The following is a 20,634-nucleotide window of genomic DNA, read 5'->3' as shown; positions in this document are numbered from 1 at the left end:
GGACCGGGGCACGAACCCGCGTCCCCTGCATCGGCAGGCGGACTCTCAACCACTGCGCCACCAGGGAAGCCCCCAAAAATATCTTTAAATGAAGGGAAAAAGGAGGGAAATAAAGTTTGGCACACAAGATACTCTGGTCCTAGTCCTGGCTTTGGTGACAAATTCACTGTTTGACCTTGAGTGAGTCAGTTCAGACTTGACCCCAGTCAAATAAGGTGTGTGAGCTTAATAATTTCAAAAGCACACCTGTCTCTGACTAGCTTATGTTATGGTAAAGCAGATGGCAAAACTCAAGAAAAAAGATTCAGGATATCTTCTCAATGACCAGTTCTTAGAAAGGGAAAAATCCACAGGTAGGGATGCTAGCATCTGGTCAGCACCCAGCACCCCTCAATGTTCATTTTTAAATCAATAATTGAATTCATGAATCAGTTATCCATTCTTACATTTTTAGTAGAGTTTGATTTTCAAGAAATGTGTCTTCCTGTGGATGCTTCTTATACGTTGCAAATGTCCTGGTATCTACCAATATGGGCAATTTAAATTGCTGGTATCAGGATAACATTAAAACAAGGCCAAAGAAGTCGTACAAAAGGGAACAGAATTAACAGCAGATATCAGAGAGTGACACCTCAGGTCAGCCAAGGCAGAAGGGCAAGTGTCAGGAGGGTTATTATGAATCACTGACTGAAGGAAAGTTGATACCTTTTTATTATATATTTTACTTACAATCAAATCTCATCTTCCTTTAAAGGCAAGGATGTTGTGAATGTTACTTTTCTTCTTGGCAACTGTAAAGGAAAAGTGAATCCACATGGCTTAGGAGTTCAGTGGAAAAGTCTTTTGAATGGCTTCATATTGACCCCAGTACCATGTACACAATTCTTCCCTCCGTACTATACACCATAATTACTATTGGAAAATGCCAAACTCTGTTTATTTCTATAATGCCTACCTTTCTGATCTTAATTACATACTCAACATCTCTTTCTGATTCTAGCTATTGATAATAATCTCTTTGATTGCTATTAATTCAATTGATCAGTATTTAAGCAAGATTTGTGGGTCAAGAGATTGATTCAAAACATTTAGACAACATGTTCCAATTGGTAGTCTGTTCTGGGCACTGGAAGTACATTGGTAGATATGCATACCACCATCTCTTGTCCTTGAGGGCTTCTCCAACTAATAAGGAAGACAAGTGTGTAAAATCAAATGCCGTTTAATGTGATAAGTGCTGTGATAAAAATAGAGTGCATGGCACAGTGAGTCCTAAAAGAAGGGTTACCTAATTCAGAATGAGAGAGGGTTTAGTCAGCACAGACTGTCATGTGATGATCACAAGCAGCCCTAAAATTTTAGCGGTTTACAATAAGCCTGAATTTCTGGCTCATTTCACATAATGATCACAGATTGATTTAGGGTTGAGTCCACAACAACTTTATTCTGGAGTCCAGGCTAAAGAAGCAGCCCCTGCCTGGAACACGTGGATCAGAAGACAAAGAGGGCATGTGGTAACATGGCATGATGGCTTAGAAGTGCTACTTGTCACTTTCTGTTACATTTCACTGGCCAAGGCAGGTCACATGGCCAAGGGCTGGATTTGTTTAATGCACCACATAGAGGTGTCTCATAAGGAGTGGCACTGAATATTTTAAAAAATAATAGAACCTACCACGGGGAAAATACCCTTCATCAATTATGGTTGGAGCATAAGGTAAGACAGAGGGTTAGTGAGAAATGATATTAAGGCAAAAAATAGATAACGGGGAGTTTATATTACTAAGAAGGTTGGCTTTGATCCTATGAACAATCATGCGATTGGTAGGTTTTTGCCTGGGGGAGAGGGAAGTAGTGTAGTCAGATTTCCAGTTTAAACACATCATCTTGTCTATGTTGTGGAAAATGGTTTGTAGGCAACACGCTGCTGGCAGGAGCAGAGGAAGAGAACACTCTTGAAGAGTTGATGGAAATATGAACTCAGGCAGTGAGATGGGGATGGAGAGGAAAAGAGAGAAATGAGAGCTTGAAGAGTCATGTGACTTTGACTGCACCTTATGTAGATTCGATTCACTCATAAGATGTACTTTTCTCCATGAAATGATACGTTAACACTAGTAAATTGTCCGCTTTATTTGCAAAATACAACAAAGGAGACACATAATACTTGGTGGCAGGCTCTATGTAGCCCTGCAGATCTGCGAGAGTCTTTGACTGTTTCATGGAAGCTCCTGCAGGTGCAGCATTGATGAGAGATGAGAAACCACAGCCAGATGTGCTCTGTGGTACAGGACCCACCAAAAGAGGGCCCATTTGTTTGCACAGCATGTCACAATTCACTAACTGGAGCTGTGGCAGCCGTAGAGACTTTGGAGGGAGATAGACCTGAAATTTTGTCTACAAACCAGTAGACCCTGGTCAATTTATGTCATTTCCATGAACCAATTTTCTAATCTATAAGGAAGGAAGGGGGTAGGTATGAAAGTAGGGAAATAAAGAAGAAAGAAAGGTTGTGTCAGAGTTCTCCAAAGAAACAGGCCAACATCAGAGAGAGAGAGAGAGAGAGAGAGAGAGCAAAATTTAGTTTAAGGAACTGGCTTATGTGACTGTGGAGACTTGGCAGGTCCAAAATCTGACAGAGTGGGCTGGTAGTCTGGAGACTAGAAAGAGTTGCGATTCAATTTCAAAGGCCATTTGTTGGCAGATTTTTTTCTTGTTCAGGGGAGGTCAGACTTTTGTTCTATTCAGGCTTTCAACTGATTGGATGAGGCCCACCCACATTATGAAGAGCAATCTGCTCTACTCCAAGTTCAACCAATTAAATGTTAATCTCATCCGAAAAAGAACATTTCACAGAAACATTTGACCAAGTATTTGGGCTAATTTGACACATAAAATTAACCTTCATAGAAGGGGAAGGAGAAAGAGAAAGAGAAGGAAAAGAAAAATTTTAAATGTGATGCTCTCTGTTAAAGGTCCAGGACCTGGTAGTAACTCATCAAATTATAGCTTATTTTAGTATTGTTATTATCATTATATTATTTTAATAATCCATCCTTATTTCACAGATAATGAGGTTGGGATTTGGAGATGTTAAATCCCCTGCCCAAAGACATGCAGGCTCTTCCTTTCCTCTGTCCTGTTGAGGTCATTCAATCAATCATTGGATGGTCTTGGTCATTTTTCAGCCTCAGGTTCATTCTGAGATGGGCAGAATACTTAGGTTTTATATGTAACTGACTTAAGTCCCCATTCAGCAGGACCAATCAGAATGATCAACTGAGAGTACAATTGAATTCATTTGTAAATAACAGAAACAAAAACTGACCTAATTTACATTGTTGAGTCAGGCTCCAGAGCTCCCAGCTCTGCTTAAGGGGAGCTAAGACTGCCAGTGGGCTTTGTTTCATGTGGACATCATGAATTCATTTGCTGATTTAACAGGACATTATGAACATATACTATAATGTTATATGCCTAGCACAGGGCTTGACTTTGAAGGGACCCAGAAAAGTAGAGAACACAACGAGTAATGAGTACTTACATTCCCCGCGTATTATTGACCTGTATGACCTAATTTTATCCTCATTTTATTTTAAGCTGGATTCAACTTTGGGAGATATGAGTCTTCCTGGTTTTGTTTGTTTGTTTGGTGAGTAGGTTGTAAAAGAGCAGGATGCTGCAGTCCTGTCTCATGATTACACTGAGGAAAAGCAGAAACATTGGCATAAGAGTTAAATTGCTGTCCTGCCCAAGCAGTGTGGAGTGGGGGTTGCAGACAGGTCAGAGTACCAAGCACCCAGGAAAGTGGTGAGAAGGGAGGGGGCGTGTACAGCGTTATGTAAATCCATAGAGACAGGGTAGTAAGAACTAGCCCCTCTGGAGGGCCGGAGAGGTCCAGGGACGAGACTGATTCATCCTACTCATGAGTAGCAAAGCCAGAGCGGAACATTTGCAGACACCAATGTGATGTGCTTCCTCTAGCTTACACCCTAGCATCCGTCCCACCAGATGCAGCCCTGCCCTACAGCTGTACCCTGAAGACAGCAGGGCAGTGCTGTGGCCAGAGAGCAAGCTTTGAATCAGAAAGAGTAAGCTTTTGAAAGAAAGAAAGCCTTGAGTCCCAGAGCCCTGCTGTACATTTGCTGTGTGCTCTCAGGTAAGTGACTTGCCCATGCTCTAAAATGGGGATAAGCATCCTGACTTTGCAGACCTTGCCCTAAGAAATGATTGCGTGACTGCAGATAATAAAGTGCTCAGCCCAGTGCCCAGCATATCCGAGATTTGGTACTTTCTCATCCCAGAGTCATGTACAGCACTCTTAGGGAGCTATGGAAGTGAAATTTCTGCTCTATCAAGAATTCAGCTATTATTATCGCTCTCTGCGGGGAAAGCCATCCTCTTTTGATCTGAGATTGACAAAGAAGCCACTCTGAGAAGGACTAATTACAGAACACATCCAGTGAGCGCCCCTCTCCGCCCACACACAGTTATTGGAGCTGTGCTGTGACTTGCAGCCAGCCTTGCCGTGTGGCCCCAAACTTATGGTACCTGTTGGCAATGGTTGCCCATAGCAACAATCAGCTGGGGGAGGGGAGCTGTGACGATGGAAGTCACTTATAGTGTCCGTGTTTGATTTTGCTCATAAATTCTTTTGCTTTTTATGTGTATACATGTGAGGGAGGGTGTAGTTGAAAGTGGGGGAAGTCCCATGGGGAGCAGTTGGAAGGGTACTTCCTGTCTGTGCTAATTGTAATGCATAACTTCTAAAAAAATAAAAATGTCCACCTGGGAAACTGCTTATGCCATTTATTTGCAAATATGTATGTAGGTAGTAAAGACCCCGGTTTCATTTCACTCCAGGTCATCCTACTCCTTTTCAGAGAATAGTTCTGTGATTCTCTGAGCCTTTGAGAAGGTAAACTTGGAGAAAAGCAAAGCTGAAACAAGGAGGATACAAGAGGACATGAAATCACGCAGAAACTTCCACCACAGGAGACACAAATAAAGATGACAAAAACAGTTCCATGGGTGCTTGCGACGGGAGTTGGGAGGGTCTAGGGTTTACCTTCTCTGCATAAAGAGAGTGAACAATGAGGGGCTTTGTGTCATCAGACCGTCATTCCTGAAAGCTTGTTGGGATTTACTAGGAACTTCTCTAGGTGGTACAGCTTCAGGCTAGTTGCCAGCCTGTCAGCATCTCAGGTCCCAGGACTTTCATCCTGTTGGATGGGAATAGCTCTTATCCTGCCAGGTTGCCATAGGATTCGCTGCAATATACAAAATTCCCGGCACAATGTGTGGCTGCCTGGCTTCTTTTGTTTGTTTTTGTTTTGTTTCTTAGGTTTGCGCATCCAGAAAAAAAGCAATTGCACCTTTTTTCCCCCTCAGTAATGAACGCTATTTTTTTTTTCTTTTTACTGCCTGGCTTCTTGTGGCACTCAACAAATGCAAATTTTGTCCCTTTAAGGGACTGCGACATTGTGAAGGAGAAGTGTCAATGAGCTGAGAGTCAGGGAAATTTCCTGCCCATCTTTCTTGCCTGCTCTACACATGGCGTTCCCATCCTCTCCTTTCCAGACTTTGCCTCATCCTGGCTCCATGGGAATGCAGATGAATCTTTGTGCCTTCTGAGATGTCCTCTCCTGGTTTGTAAGTAGCGTTCACGGTGCCCATGCCTGTAGGCTGGATATTCCTGAGGAAGGGGTGAGCTGACATGCACAGCTCACTGCCTGGTCCGCTCGTCAGGATGCAGCCTGCTTCACAGCAAAGCATGACATCACAAGGAAGAGTGGTTTGAGATTCCGTGACTACGGGGAAAAAGTCCTGTGAATGTCACTGCTTTTCAACCTAAATAAAAACATCCTATGAAGGACAAAGCTCAGTTCGCGCAGGAGAAAAGGGCCTGCAGTGACTCTGGGGGATAGTGGGGAGAGCAAGGAAGGGAAATCTGAGATGAGAGAGAAAAGCTGAAAAATGCTTCTGCCTAGAAATTTCCATTTCCTCCAGGATCCTAAAGAATTTGATCTGACCCCATTTTCCTTTGGGTTTGTTATTTTTACTAAGGGCCTTTTCTTTCTTATCAATTAATCTTTTTAATAGAAAGTTAAAGAAAAGTAAAAAGAAGACACTAGAAACATGCCACCATCTGGATATGCATCTGAGCGTATGTGTATCTTCAAGTTTGTATCTCATGAGTATTTTCCCAAACATTAAATATTATTTGTCGATATCTTTGCCAATTTCTACATTTCTACTGTAGTATAACATTTTTTTTCACTTGTGTACAGAATCTTTGAATTTTCTTTGAAATCCCCTCCTAATGCCTTCAGTGTGTTCCTTGTCATTGTTTTGCTATTTTTCCCCCCACTGGCTTATTCAATTTGGATTTTAAAGTTTCAGGATGTGCCACATTTTTCATTTGTATATATTCAGATATATTCTTCTTCTTCCTTTTGATTTGTTTTTCCATTGCTATTAGAGGCTCTTCCTCAGCCCAGTAACAATTAAATAGTCAATTAAATTATAAATGTGCATTGGATTTAATTACTCAGCAGGAATGTATCTTAGTGTGCCACATGAGGTAAGAATTAATTGTAATTTAAAAATTCTTAGCAGAATTTATAAGCATATTTTATTGACTAACATACTAGATTCTTATATGCAATAGGAGTAGTTTGACTGCTGTACTTTTTGTGCCATACCTTTTACTGCCAATTTTTCACAGCTACCATACTCTTAATTTTGTAGCTATATAATGCATTCTTGCATACGATAAATCAAGTCCTACATTTCGCTCTTGTTTTCCAATTTCTCCCCTGCTCCTATTCGTTAACTTTTCAAAATGAAATTCAGGAACATTTTGTCTTTTAAAAACTCTAGAATTTTGATGAAAATTGTGTTGTCTGTAAATTAATCTGGAAAAGACTGATATTTTTGCATCACGAATCACTTATTATTGTATTATTATTGTATTGTGGGTCGCAATCACGTGAAGATCTCTCCTCTCGAATACTCTGAGCAGTATCCATTCCTGGTATTTTTCCCCAAATCAGTGCTCAGTATCTAACCCCATGCCTTCCATGCAGTAAGTGTTCATTACATATGAGACAACAGAGCTCCAGGAATAAGAAACCTTTCTGGCAGTAGTTCTACTAGAATCCATATATCTAGAATTATCTAACCCCATAATCCATGACAATTTCTAAAGCATATGTATTTTTTCAGTGTGAGTTGATCAATTATATTTATCCTGAAGGAAAAATAGTCAACATATTAAAGTTTTGAGAAAATTACCACTTTCCAGAAACATCTCCCTTTCCCCTCCCCAGAATATCTGTGTAAACAGCACACAGCACATTGCATAAAATTTTTCACTGTGGCTCCGTATTTTACATTTATGAGTGGATTAATGCTGATTATGTAAAAGATTTTGGCATGAAATTTCATAAAGATACGTTATACTTATCTGAGCCCAGTAGCTCAGAAAGTGACACGGGGAATTCTTACTACAGCATACTGAATGACAATGATGTTTAACAATTTAGAAGACCAAGCGAATAGCATCGTCTTGACCAAGAGTTGGAGGCTACGTCCATCTCCCCTGGGCCTCAGTTTCCTCAATGGGGAAATGTTGAGATTGGATCCAAAGGTCAGTGAGGTACCCCAGGCCAGTTATTTCTCTGGAGCTGTTTCTTCCCCTGGGAAAGGAAGTTAATCTCTAAGGGGATCTTTCCACACTGACATCAATGAGATTATAATCTAAAACTGGGACACATCTCTCAGGGGACATCCCACCTCCTGTCCTGGTGGTGGCTGAGGAGAGACAGAGCCACTAAGTTTGCTAAACTTAACATCATGACAATCCACAAAGTCATGACAATCCACAAAGTCATGTATGTGGCCCACATCTGAGTGCCACCCAAACAAAACCCAGAACAATTTGAAATCACCTTTTTCATAAAGCTCTGATAACACTCTTGGACTGGCATTGTATTTTCCTTGTTAAAAGAAAAAAAAATACACATGTAAATCACAAAAGCCAAATGGCTTATGATTGTTAAGAAAATGAAGATGGAACCAAGCACCCGGCCATACACAGGTGTCCTCCTGAATCTCTTGATCTTCTGGAAGCCTGTCCTCAGCTTCCTGCTCCTGTGAATTGGCCTCTTCCGGCCCCTCCTTCCAGAACTCATGCCTGTTTCACTGACTCAGGCCCGTGATGACAAGCTCTCACTATTCTCCGACCTCTTCTCTTCCTTAGATTCAATCCCCAATTATATGGCAAGAACCCAAAGGTAGATCCCACATCAAATGATGCCCTGTGATGCCCAAGTGCCCTGAAGTGTGTCTTCACATAGTAGACTATGAAACATACATATCAAACAGGGGGAAATGCTATATAGTTTAATATTTAATGTCTATATGTTCTCCAGATATTTAAGAAAGGAAAACATTTCCAGAAATGAAGGAGAATGGGGAAATGGAAAGAACAGGGGTGGGTCAGGCTGACTTGGGTATGAATTCTGCCTTCACCCACTGGCTGCAGTGAATTACCTAATCTCTCTGAAAGTCGTTTTCCTCATCAAGGAACAAGGGCAATGGCAGTGCCCATCTCAGGGGTGGCTTGTGTCATGTGTTTAATACAGTATAGGGCCCAGCAGGCAGGGCTGGCATCTCGGGGGCTCAAGGCCACCTCCTGTCCTTTCTCACTTTCACACACTGTGCTCAAGGAGGATGCTTTGCAGGAGAGGATGCATTTTAGGAGCTCAGCCTGGTGCCGGGCATTTGTAACATTCCCCACTACACGAGGGCCTCCTGCGTTCACTCACCCCTCTGTGACCAGAAAGTTGATAACAAACCCACTGGAATGTGCAGATTACGGAGATGCCCTCCTGGAATTTGATCAATGCCTGTGAATGAAGCACCGATTCTCTGGCTCAGGGATGGACCAGTGCAGCGGGCTCTCAGCCTTTCTGAGGACTCTGAAATAGCCTGGTCGGCCCTCTGCTCCCACACCCCCACCACGGCTGCCTGTTGCTACAGTAATCCTGGGGTATTTTCTTCTGCCTCAGTTATCTGAATCCACATGGGTGAAGGGGGCGGACACATGACTCTGCCTCTCTCCCCCCGCCCTCCCTTTCAGCTTCAAGCATGTACCTACTGTGCCCACTGTGTGCAGACCCTGCGCTTGGCGACTGTAGAACAAAGATGAACTGTGCCCGGTCCTGCTGCCCCGCCCCCCAAGCAGACTGTTTGTTGAGGTGAAACTAAGTTTTGACGTCGATTGTAAGGAAGACTCACACAGTTCAGGGTGATGGGAGGTGCAGGCACTTTTGGAGCAGAGGTTAGAGTCATTACCTCTACCTGGAAATTTTCAGAAAGGATACAAGGGATTTACCAGAAGGCAGGGGTAGAAGGAGACGGTCATGTCAGGCAGACCGTAGGATACGTATAAATGCACAGCAAACTTCCCCGTAAAGAGGCAATTACGGTTAAAGCATGTCGAAAAGGATTTGCATTCTCAGAAAAGGATTCAGTTGTCTTTGTAATGACCAAATACGGGCGCAATCATGGTACCGATTAAATGATCACCATCCTTATATGCATTTGAATTGAATCTTACACTTTATTCAAAACCCTTCAGGATATGTGGTATCATGGAAAAAAAGAACACGGGCTAGGAATTCTTTCCACCCCTTACCACCCATGTGATCACGATCAAGTTTACCCTCTCTGACGGCATTTATTGACTGCTCAGGAGGAATGATCTGAGGCCTCCCTTTCAGGACTGCTGTCAAGGTCACAGGTGGCTAATAGTTAGAGCACATTATGTGGCCCAGGATGGAGGCAGCCCCGCCCCTTCATATACTCTGCAGACACAGCATGAACAGGACAAAGCACCAATGCCCATTGCAGAGACATATCAGGTATGGTTGAAAGTTCTCCGTCCAAATGCTGCCTGAGCTCTGCTCCTTATTACAGAACAGTCAATTCCACCACCTCCGACGGCAGCACTGTTTCTCTTCAGGAGATTATTCTTCAATTGATTTCACAGTCCTCCCTGGTATATAATGCCCAGGCTATGACAGCGTGCAAGCTCTTACAAAGACATTCAATACTGCCATCAAATGAAACGGTATCATTTGTGTCCAAAGGTGAAATAAGCACTGTTTTTGGAGGTGAAAAAGTGGAGTCCCCAGAATAAAGCTATAATCAGCATGAACTGTAGCCTTTAATTGTCTGGGAAGGTGAGAAGCATTCTTTAAAATGAAACACGAGACAGTCTCAGTCATCCATAGGAGAACATCCCTCCAGGCAAGAAGACAAAGGCGTGCATGTTTATTACTTATGACTGCAAACACCGGAGCTCAGGGTTAATACTTCTTTTCTTCTTTCTTAGGTTACTCTTGCTGATTGATATCTTAAAAACTGTCACCGAGCTTCCTGGGTATAGGGGACACCGGGGTATACAGAGCATTAGACGTGGCCCAGAGGGGAGAAAGATTTTCCAGCAGAGATTGGCTCACTCTCCTTATGGGTTTATGATGTGAACAACAGATTATAACGACAGTAGGTCTGTATGTTAGGAGAGACAAGCGCATTGGACTTTGATGATGTTGATTATTATTTATCGTATATTTCATATTTCTTTTTTCTATATTGAGGTGCTTGCATCTCCTCCTCATTGCTTGTACTGTGGGCTCCCGAAGGGCAGGGACTCTGTCTTGTTTTATTTCTTAGCATCTTTTTTTCTCATTTAATCTTCTCAGTAAACCAATGAATCGGTGCCGTTACTGACCCATTTTACCGATGAAGAAATTCAGGCTCTGAGAGGAACAGTCAGCTAGTAAGTGGAATACACCACACCAGGTCTTCTGGGCTTCAGACTTCTGCATTTATTGTTCCTTCTGCTGAGAATGCTTTTTCCCTATATGTCCATCCTCCAGGTCACCATTCCAAAGATACTTCCTCAGAAGTGGAGGGCCTGGACCACGTGGACCACCCAGCTAAGGCAGCCCCAAGTCTCTCCTTCAAATTATCTTATTTTATCTTCCTAGTCTCATAGGTATAGGACATCATCTTATTCATTTATGAGTTAGTCTCCCATCACGAGAATCAAATCTCTATCTGGATGGAGACTCTGTCTCATTTGTTGCTCTAACCCCAGCATATAGATAATGCAAGATATGCATTGAGGGTCTGATAAATACTTGCAGACTGACCCCCTCTGCTGCTACACCAGGCAACTTCTTTTCTTCTTGTAGCAAGTTTTTGGTCTTCTAGGTTTCAAGGACTTGTCTGGTATAAAGGGAAATGAAGAGGCTGCAAAGTGAAAGCCTCTGCTCCTCTGACACAGAGGAAACTTGCTCTGATTTTCTTATCCTCCGAAGACGAAAATTACAACTTTGCTCCAGAACTTGTCCCATTGTAACTGCCCTGCCAGGAAATTCTTCTCCAGATCTGACCTAAATTTGTCCAGCTGTGGCTGAAACTGACTTTGTCCTGGGTGGTCCTCCCTGGAGGCAGCTGGTGAAAGAGCTCTTTGTGTCCAGTGACACAACACCACACTCAGACCATGAAAGAGAAGATGGGGCTTAACACATGGTTGCAGCCTAGTTGAGTTGTCCAGCTCCAGGGAGGCAGCCAGGGTACAGTAGACAAGGGCTCAAAGAAAATCTGGGAGATCTGGACTTAGCTCCAGATCTTTGCCTACCTGCTGGGGGACCTGCGCTAAGTCATTGACCTCCAGGAGCTTCACCTGGTCCTCAGTAGCGTGCATCCTAACACCTGCCTTACAGGTGTGTGAGATGATAGTGGTGAGCTGTTGTTTGTTCATTTCTTCATTTATTTAAAAAATGCTACTAACTCATAAGGGTTATGAATCCAGGATAGAAAAATGACCAGTCCAAGCTCACTGAGTAAATTAATGGTCCTATTCAGAAGATCTCTGTCTTCAGAGTCATGACACTACTTTTGTAATTCTCCCTCGTCCTTCATACAGGTTTCAAGCTCCCTCTGACATTTTCAAAACAATAAAAAGAAAGGTTTTTGTTAAACAGAGGGAGGGCTTCCAAGCAAGATCATTGTTAAACCTCTGGGAGTCGCTCCCAGGAGGAGACTTTAGGCCCAGGGCTCCCTGGTTGACATCTGTTAGGCTCCTTACATCTCCCGACAGCCCCAAGGCTCCTGTAGCTGAACTTGCTTCAGGCCCTCTAGTGCCCATCACCCCATGGAAACTGACAGTGTGGGAGCTGACAATGCAAAGGGACAGGATGGGCAAGGCTTCAGACGTGGGCTGTCTTGGCCTCTGTCGTGGGTACATGCAGTCTTTTCAAATACCTTCCAGCAAAGCAAACCGAGCTGTGAATGGTATTGTCACTGTTTCCACCTCAAATGAGCATGTTTTTCAAAATTTTACCTACAGGCAACAGACACAGAATAAATCCTTAGTGCCAGAAGGCACCTTAGCATGTCCTACAGATGGGGAAGCTGAAAGGTACAAGTAGGGAGTGATTGGCTCACTGATTTTATGACAGGGTAGGGCTAGAACCCAGGTCCCTGATGCCCAGCTCTGGATCCTTCCCACAGCACCATGCTCAGGCCACTAGATGAATCTGACGCAGCAAATCTCATAGGCATATAAATAGTTCCCTGTTCCCATTTAGATTGGAATCACGGAATTCTTTAACCATTGGATTCTAGTCATTGGTGTGGCACTTTCCTATAGGTTAATTTATTACATCTTGCTACTACCACTGTGTTTAAGAGTGTGGGCTCTAGGGACCATTAACAGGGTTTATAACCTGGTCATAACATCTACTTGCTGTGTGTCCTTAGGTGAACTATTGATACTTCATCTTTTCTGTCCCAATTTCCCCATCTACAAAATGGTGATTAAGTTTATTGCCTCATAAAGTTGATGTATTAGGTAAGTTACTAGACATTCACCGTTTAGAATGCCTGGCATTCAGTAAGCACTGAGTAAATGCTAACTGTTGTTTCAATCCAATAGATAAGGGAACTGAGATGCCCAGAGGTGATGTCAGAAGGTGAATTAATGAAGATGTAGAAATTAGCATCAGGCTTTCCAGATTCTGGGTGCCATGACCTTTCCTCCATATAAATTAAATTAATAGAATCACAGAGCATCAAGGAGAGAAATGGCTTTAGACTCTCGTCTACCCGGTTTCTCTGCTGTACAGCAGGAAAACCAAGGCCCAGAAAGCAGCACTCCTGGCTTTGCGCTGGAACCACCTGAGGACAAGGCAGGGAACGAAGCTTGCTGGGCCCCACTCTGAACCTATGGAATTTCTAGAAGCGGCACCTGAAATTGTGCACTTTTAACAGTTATTCTCACGAAGCCAAATCAAAGCAGATTTATGGAATGGTGTTTGGGAGTCACTGAATTAGAGCATTCCAGCCTGGCTTAGAATACTTGGTTGATTGAATTTGCATCTCTAGACCAGTAATATACAAAGGACCTTATTTTTACCTCTTTTATACATATATTTATTTGTTTATATATTATATACTCCAACTACTGCACCCAAAATGTCATGTTCATTATTGAACAGACGCAAAAAAACACAAAAATGTCCAAAAGGAGAGGATACAAGATCAACCTAAGTGGAAGATCCAATATCATCTTTCCATTACAGAGGATCATCTTTGGGCATTGCCTGGGTGAGCATGGCCCATTTTCCAGACCACACCTCTACAAACCAAGATATTATTTGTTGCAAGGCACCGAGGGGCGTGTAATCAAACTGCTGCTTCCCAGTCTCCTGTCTTGTTCTGTCGTTTCTGAATGCACAGCTGTGAAGGAGTACCTGCTGTACTACCCCTGACGGTCCGGGCTTCTCCACATGAAGGAACCACCAAACTGGTCATCGGGAGCCAATGTGAGTTGGGGAAACTCCCCCGAAGTCTCCCTATGCCCCCTTTCTCGTCCCTCCCCCAAGGAGCGGTACTAATCTAACTGGTCACGCACTGAGTCAGGTCTACCAGCGGGTGGGTCACCGTGCCTGCAAAGGTCAGACACACAAGGGCGTTGCTCTTCCTGCTTTGCCCACGTCTGGCTAGAGGGGAAACTGACCTCAGGGCCGACTAGCCCTATGCCCTTCTACCTTTCTTCTTTAACTTCAGATATTCAGACTTGTGTTTAAGAATTTAAAGATAGCCACCTTCAGCCACAGAGTTACTTGAGCTCGGACTAGCATTGTACCCAGTACAGCCAACACTGCACTTTGTCAACAGCACTTTGCTTTGCCCCTTGGGTTACTGGGTCAGGGAGACTTTGGCCCCCCAGTCCCACCATCAGTCCCTCCCTCTGAGTCATCCAGATGGATCTCTGCCTCTGCGTATTCTGTACCCACCACAGATCAGTCTGATTCCAGTAACACATCCCTAGTATACTTTTTAACAGGCATCTTCAGTTCCAAACTTGGATAGTACAAATTCTGCTGGCTTTGAGTCAGATTATGTGGGTTTCACCACTGAACGCTTGGGTGACCCTGGATAAGTCAATTGATCTAACTGGATCTATGTTCTCATCGGTGAAATGAAGATACTAATAACCTCCCTGCCTACTTCATTTGACTGGTATGTGAAATGAATATGTAAATAGGTTTTGTAAACAATCCCATCCAAATAAAAGGGACATGAGGCCACCAATGAAAAAAAAAAGAAAATAACAACGTGAATTTTGTTTTTAACGCAATGCAATCTGAAACCCTGGGCTTTTTCTCTTTAAACAAAATTCTCATGGGAATGAGCATACTCAGAAAATTTGGTAAAGACCTCGAGAGAGAGGGAAACTCGATATAAGGAGGAATCATTCATTCTTCATTTTATGGTAAACATATTCTGAATCCCTATTACATGTCACACACCCTCTGCCAAGTACTAGAGAAATAAATGGGAGTGAGACATGGTTCTGGCCCTCAGTGAGCTCACAACCTAAGGGGAGAGAGGGAGAAATAACCATGCCATCAGAGTCCGAGGTGCTAAGTTCCGTGATGGGGATGTGAACCCAGGGCTGGTGAGAGTAAACAGCAGGACCACCAAACCTTGCCTGGTATCACGGAGGATTTACCTGGAATAGATGCTGAAATACACAGAAGAGTAAATAAAACTAAAGGTGTGGAGGGAAGGTTCTGAATAGAGGGGAGGTCAGATGTCACGAATTTGAGATAAGAGAAGATGTTGCACCTTCAGAGATAAGAGAAGATGCTGCACCTTCAGAATTACGAAGGGTCCTGCATGGCTAGAGCACCCTCTGTATATGCAGCCTCAGGAGGGAGGTTAAGAAGGATGTGGAACGGTGAAGGATGGAACGTGAGAAGTGATATGCTATTGATCTGTGTTTTAGAAAGATCATTCTGGAGACTTCTTAAATTAATGATGTATTGGTCTAAGCTCCAGGCCGGGTTTTCCAAATCTGGCTGAGCTATGAGATTCATTCAGGGAGCTCGTACTAAGTTCAGGTTCCTGACCCCATGTCTTCTAAACCTGAGTCTAGAGATGCGTCTTTTGAACACGTTCCCAGGTAATTCAGGCGACACCGTATGAACTGAAGTTGACTTAACGGTGGCCCCCGAAATTATATGTCTGTGTCCTGAACCCCTGGCTTATGAATGTTACCTTATTTGGAGAAAGAGTCATTGCACGTTACCCTGGATTGTATGCGTGGGCCCTAAATGCAACTACATATATCCTGAAAGATAGGAGATCAGGAGGGGGTAATGTGACCTTGCAGGCAGAGATGGAAGCGATACGGCCACAAGACAGGAACACCTGGGCCACCTGCAACAGGAACAAACAGTGCCCTTGAGCATACAGATTGCCTCAGGTCCTGCCAACTTCTTGATTTTACACTTCTGGCCTCTGGGGCTCTAAGTGAATACACTTGGGGTGTTATGAACCACCTAGCTTGTGGTCATTTATTACGGCAGCCCTGGGAAATGGATACTTCAACCAACAGCAATTTCATTTTTTATTTTCTTAGTTTCATGAAGAAGGGGAAAATGGTGGCACAGACTGAGGCAAAGCCTAATAAATTGTTAGATGGAGTTTGTTGAGAAAGAACATAGCAAACTGCATTGCAATAAAAGACCTTTGCAATCTGAGCTGCAATGTAAACCTGACCTAGGCTGAGCTTTGAACACAGCATTCCTCTCCCTTCCCCTTTGCCCTGCACCTCGTTCCTATATACCCTGCTTTTGCTCACTGGTGCTGGAAGTGGCTATGAGGTGGGCAACCTCAAACACAAACAGACCGATTTCCATCTCGTCAGAAGCCATGCTCAGCAACGCGCAAGGGAAAAGTCCCAGTTACTGACTGTATGAAAACACAGGCCTCGGAGATGCAGTGGGCTGACTGGGCAGCTTCAACCGTGCTGCAACTTGACCCTCTCGCAGGTGCTGGGCAGGTCAGAATCCAGGTCACTGCGTCATCGGGGACCTTCTGGACAATCATCAGGGACTTTCTTTATTCATTATGTTAAGCTATAAAAAAAAGTTTCCTTATTGGGCTGCGTGTGTGTGTGTGTTTATGTCACTGTGTGTGTGTTTCTGTTTCTGTGTGTGTGTCTCTGTGTGTGTATCTGGGCGTGTGTGTGTCTGTGTGTGTGTGTCTGTGTCTGTGTGTGTTTCTGTGTGTGTGTCTCTGTGTGTGTATCTGGGCGTGTCTGTGTCTCTGTGTGTGTGTCTGTGTCTGTGTGTGTGTCTGTGTGTGTATCTGGGCGTGTCTGTGTCTCCGTGTGTGTGTCTGTGTCTGTTTCTGTGTGTGTGTCTCTGTGTGTGTATCTGGGCGTGTCTGTGTCTGTGTCTGTGTGTGTGTCTGTGTGTGTCTGTGTGTGTATCTGGGCGTGTCTGTGTCTCTGTGTCTGTGTGTGTGTGTCTGTGTCTCTCTGTGTGTCTCTGTGTGTCTCTCTGTGTGTCTCTGTCTCTGTGTCTGTGTGTGTTTCTGTGTGTGTGTGATTTGTGTTCAGCTCCTTCCTAGGAGCATCTATTTCAGAAGCACCTTTCATGATACTGAAGACATTTCCTGAGCATCTAGTATAGCCCCACTGAAGGCAATGAAGACACAGAAGTAAATTACCCTCCATATCTGCCCTGAAAATTGTTCACAGCCTAGTGGAAAGAGACACAGTATCGTGTTAAAGTTGAGGAAAACAACTTTGGATCCAGAAAAACCTCCATTCAAGTTCAGGCTCTGCCTTTCATTAACTGACTGATTATTAGCAAGCTTCCTAAGCCCTGGAAGCTTTAGATCTGTAAAATGCAAATAATAATATCTTCTCTCAAGGTTGTTGAAAGGATTTCATGAGTCGATATATGCAGAACCTGTGATGTAGTGTCTGCTATATTCTAGGCACTAGTAAAAGAGATTTTACTATTATTTTATGTGTGCTGTAATAGAAGTGAGCAGATGATTCAGTAAACACAACAAAGAAGAAGGAAGTAAGCTTGGCAGAGTCAGGAAAAGCTTCCCAGAGTCATCAAGAATCAGGAAGCTGCCAAAACCTCTGGGACATGGGGTCTAAGCAGGAAGAAGGGTTGAGTCTGGGAGGTAGAGTCATCAAGAATCCTGGCTGCCCTGTTAACCTTGACCATGCCGTTGATGGGAGAAAAAAAAAAAATGACATGGTTCTATAGTTAATGTTAATTGAGAATTAACATTATATTCCTCTAATTTCATACTCAGGAAACAGAAACTGCTTATTCAAATGGAGTCGTGTTTGGGACTTCCCTGGCAGTCCAGTGGTTAAGACTCTGTGCCTCCACTGCAGGGGTTGAGGGTTCCATCCCTGGTCGGGGAACTAAGATCCCGCGTGCCACGTGGTGCAGCCAAAGACAAAACAAACAAACAAAAAAAAACCCCAGAAAGAACAAATGGAGTAGTGCTTGGCCTCATAAAAACACAGTGAACACGAATCACACAATTGAAGAATTAAGGTATTACTCCTCATTTTAGGAAGGAGCCTTTACACTTAAGAAGAGTTCCTAAAAACTATTTCTATCTTGTTTAGGGTGAAAGCATGATAAAAGAATAAATGAAACACATTAAACACTTTTTTAAACCCAGCTTTTAAAGAACACTCCCCTGATGAATTCCACATGTCTTACTTTTTGCTTAAAAAAAATACCGTCGTATCACATTTTCTGAATGGCATAGCGTCATCATCACACACGTGGGTTACTCAGTGGCGCCATTGGTGGCCCCAGGCTCAGCCATTTTCCCCCATGAGGTGTCCCTGACTACACAGCTCTTACACTGGCCACATCTGCTCTTGTTTTGATCTAATTTTCCTCTCTCTTTAGCTCCACTAATTGTGCTCCTGCTGAGACTAACCAGGGCTCAAAAAGTGTTTGATCTCGTCTAATCTTAAGCTGCATAACAGCGTTGGGAAGTAAGTTCCATTGTCCTCATTTTAAAGACTAGAAATCAACTCAGACATGACTCAACCAAGTATACACGGCTAAGAAATGGCAGATCAAATCTCAGTCTATTTGACTCAGAAATCCAATCTTTCCACACCAAAGCCTCTTCCATTTACGTTCATTCATTTATTCACTGAACAAATAGTTATTGGGTCCAACTGGTGGGCACCAGGCTGGATGCTGTTGCTTACCCTTTGTAGGTCTTCTTGCATCTTTCACGTATTTTGGTTCTCATTTACCCCCTGAGATTTAGCAGATTGTCTACTCTTTCAGATTCCTGAACTTGGGTATTGGAGATCCACCATCATTCTCTTGAACAGCATCTCCTATAACTTGGTTTCCAGTTACCACCCAATCCTGGTATCTTTTCTCTGAATAATCCATTCTTCGGGCCCCTCCAGAGCACAGTGCCCAGATTCACATGCACTCATCCAAAATCTAATTGACCAGTGCAGACCTAAGCAACCTGTTGCTGCCTCACTCTGGGCTGTCTATCCCTAAGTCAGGCCAAGAGGACTCCAGGAAGATGGACTTTTAGTCTAAAGCAGCCTTATCCTCCTGTCTTCAATTACCTCCCTGACATTCATGGGGCCCCACAGATAGGATGAGAGTGAGGCATACCAACACAGAGAAGACTCATCAGATGTGAAAATCATCCCCAGCCTCGGAACCCACAGACCTCTGAATGTTTTCTTCCGTCAGCTCAATTCACTGAGCTGCAGATTCCACAGTCTACTGTTTTATTAGAACTTCCTCCAAACACTTCAGTAAATCTCAATGTACGGCTCTTCTGAAAAGCCCAAATGCTCATGGCAGAGATATTTAATCATGGCACACCATGTTTTCAAATGAGATGAGGCAAGTGAAAGTAAGTAGTCCATAATTCATGGTGGGCACCCTTTCAGAAAACGTTTTTATTAAAAACTTGATGAATAGTCTAATCATACTGCACACACAGATGACTCAGAATAGAAGATGCGCGGGAGGAAAAAGTTCAGAATACTTTCAGAGGCCTTTCCCCGTCTAGAATGCGATGGCCTAGAAATCGGAACGAAAAGCCAGGCTGTGGACGCTCATTTGTTGCCTTCAGAAGGGAATACTTCTTGAGGAGCCCGAATTCACTGAGCACTGGGTCTGTTCAGCCAATTACTTTCCTAGTGGAAGAGACAGACTGGTGCACCACAGGCGGTGGGCAGGCCAGCCTGGAATGGACTCCAGGCTCTGCCATGCACAGACTGAGCTCATGCAAAAGATGGAGCCTCGCTGACCCTAAGTTTCTAGTCTTGCAGTTGTGAGGATTAAGTCAGGCGATGCCTGCAAAATTCCAGCTGCGTAGCGGTTGCTCCCTAAACGGTAGCTGCTTGTAGGTTCAACATTAACCAAATTATCTAGGCAGAAAATCACTTTCCACTTTTAAAGAAAAGTAGGCAACTAAATTTTCACTAAATGCTGGGCTAGGAGACCACCAACATTAGTGGAGCCCCATCTCTGTGTGCCAGACGCTAGGCTTATGCATTTAATCTTCACACTTTCTGTAGTGGGTTAAATGGTGAGTCCCTAAAAATATATGCTCACATGTAAATCCCAGAACCTATGAATGCTACCTTATTTGGGGAAAGAGTCTTTGCAGAAGTAATTTAGTTAAGGATCTTGAGAGGAGGAAATCGTCCTGGATTATCTGGTGCATCTTAAAGCCAATGAAAATGTCCTTACAACAGACACACAGAGGAAAAGGTGATGTGAAGATGGAGGTCCCGATTGGAGGGGTGTGGCCACAAGCCCAGGAATGCCAGGAAAGCCATCAGAAGCTGAAAGATACAGGAAATAGCTTCTCCACCTAGAGGTCCCAGAGGGAGACTGTCCCCACTGAAGTTCAGACTTTTGAATAAGGTTTTGTTTGTTTGTTTGTTTGTGTTAAGCCACCAAATTGGTGATGATTTATTATAGCAGATTAAGAAAACTAATAAACCATCCTTGCTCTGTGGGCATTTTTGAGCAAGAAATCTCAGAAAAGTCAAGTAACTCACCTAAGTTCAGACAGGCGTAGTGAAGCTATGATGCAAATGTAGGTCTTCCTCCCATGAAGACACACAAATGCTTGTTTGTTTGCTTCTCCTACTCAGTGATCAAGTCATCCATGATGTCTGTTGGATTTGGAATAAATTCTTATCATTCAGGCATGTTCTAT

The sequence above is a fragment of the Physeter macrocephalus genome, chromosome 12 (genome assembly GCF_002837175.3).
Source record: "Physeter macrocephalus isolate SW-GA chromosome 12, ASM283717v5, whole genome shotgun sequence".
Lineage (NCBI taxonomy): Eukaryota > Metazoa > Chordata > Mammalia > Artiodactyla > Physeteridae > Physeter > Physeter macrocephalus.
The sequence above is the reverse complement of the archived record's forward strand: the minus strand, read 5'-3'. Positions refer to the sequence as shown.